This window comes from Fopius arisanus, unplaced genomic scaffold (genome assembly GCF_000806365.1).
Source record: "Fopius arisanus strain USDA-PBARC FA_bdor unplaced genomic scaffold, ASM80636v1 scaffold00035, whole genome shotgun sequence".
NCBI lineage: Eukaryota > Metazoa > Arthropoda > Insecta > Hymenoptera > Braconidae > Fopius > Fopius arisanus.
Window position 1 is genome coordinate 1,121,477 of NW_011887774.1, and position 2,124 is coordinate 1,123,600.

Below are 2,124 nucleotides of genomic sequence, written 5' to 3' on the forward strand. Positions count from 1 at the left end.
TTCGTTAAACTACATAATTAATTAACAGCAAGAGAATGAAGGAGTCAGATAGGAAAATCTCAAATAACGAGGGTTGGAGCCTTCGGGTGGAAAGAGATGACAGCAGATAGGATTTCGCGTGTTGCATCACGAAGAAAGTTGAGGGAGGAAAATTAGAAATCGAGAGGATACGGACACTCAAGAGTCGAGTAAAACTAATGTCCAGGACATTTAGCTAAGTGACTGAGAATTATTACGGTAATGATACGTGGGGGTGGATTCAGACATGAAACTGAAGGCGCAGACTGGTACGACGTCGTGAAACATCACGCGATATCGGCATCAAATCCGTAATGCAAGTACAACTCATGTCAACGCTCCTTTCTTCCCTGTCAATTTGGGGTGAGCAACTGCCGGGATAATTTGAATTGTAAGAATATTCGGTGAAACATGGACAATCCATTAATACCAGGCATTATGGTCACTCGGAACGATCGATTACCCCAGCTTCTTGTGGCCAAAGGCACTCTAGCCAACCGTAGATTCAAGACTCATCGGAGAGCCATTAATCATAGATGAGTATGAACTAACCTTGTGAATAACGACTGCATTATACAAATTGCCAAGATTTATTCACCGGCTTCCGTGATTATTTAAAATACTTTTTGGGGGCCGGATTGATTATGCAGCTTGAGTCAGTTATGCTTCATTACTTGAATAGCACCAGTGGAAAGAGTGAGGCAATGATTGATGGAATTTATTGCTCCATTAATTATTAATGATCAATTTACTATTTTTGCTAGTTCTTCGGATTCGATACCAGCCACATTCTCGTGGTGGATTCACGGTAACTTCGTTACGCCAAGTACTAGTATAACTGATTCTTATTACGCCCATCGATAATTCAATTGCAGAACTAGACTTGGAGGTGAATTCTAATTTAAATCGTGTCATCCAAAAGAAGGCAATTATAGAATAGGAAGATATCCGTGGGGTTTCCTGAGTACATGAAGTGAAGTTTAATTAAATTTACCTACCTCATCAACGTGGGTGTTGATCATGAAATATTAACATTCTCTAATTATTTCTTATTTCTGATTTCAGATGTTAGTAAATGTTACATCAATATTTTTGTTAAAAAGAATTAAAGCGGAAAGGTTTAGCTGTATGAACTGTACTATAAATTGATGATTTAATTATAATCATTTGAAATGAAAGAACTGGTAACTTAATATTCTACATTCCTCCTGGCTTATCTATAAAACTCGATAAACTATTTTAAGCTGTCCCACGTCCGATACCAATTGAAGTGCATGTGGGAATAGTTTAAAAGAATTTATTTCGAATATAACAATTGTCGATATTTCAGGAGATCAAAGAAAAAAAAATGGAATTAACAAGCAAGTTATGACGTCAAAGTGATTCGAAGAGCGAGAGAGAAAAGAATATCTGAATCATCGAATAATATTAGCGAAGTCAATTATTCGTTACAATGTCTTGAGAACTTTTAAAGTTTAATCGAGTAGATGAATTAGGGATTCTACAGATCGTCATTTAGAAGTGATTCGGATTTATTCCGTAATTAAGATGGTGGAACGTATTGAAAAGTTTTATTCATTTTCTACTGGCAAAGAGAACATCTGCTAGGTTGGCCGAGCGGTCTAAGGCGCCAGATTTAAGCTCTGGTTCCCGTATGGGAGCGTGGGTTCGAACCCCACACTTAGCAAATTTTTTTTTTCAAATAATTGACACATACTTATTACCCCATGAGTAATAGTAATCCAGTTAAATTTCACAAACCATTCAGACTGAATCCTATCTATGAAAGGTGATACAGTGAAATTAAATAATTAAATAGATTTAAAAAATTTATTTAACTTATTTTTTTATTATTTATTTGTTAATTCATTTTCATTGAATTAAAAAAATCAAATACAATTTTGATAATCACTATTATATTGATAAAAAATATTTTATTTACATATGTACCTATATATAGTTTTTTTCTGGTTAAAGAAAATAACTTTTATTTATTATCATGTTTTAAAAATCAGACAATGATAATTTTTATGTATTATTATGTATCTGTATGAGTGGCATTTTTAAAAATTCTTTTTTGATTTATTTTATATCAAATTTCCCTAT

The 2,124-nt window shown here is 33.7% G+C and overlaps 1 non-coding gene across 1 annotated transcript; it reads left to right on the forward strand.

Moving 5' to 3' along the window:
- The first annotated feature begins 1,621 nt into the window (after positions 1-1,621).
- On the forward strand, positions 1,622-1,705 carry TRNAL-UAA (transfer RNA leucine (anticodon UAA)). The gene has a single exon. It is a non-coding gene; the product is annotated as a tRNA-Leu (tRNA).
- The last annotated feature ends 419 nt before the right edge of the window (positions 1,706-2,124 follow it).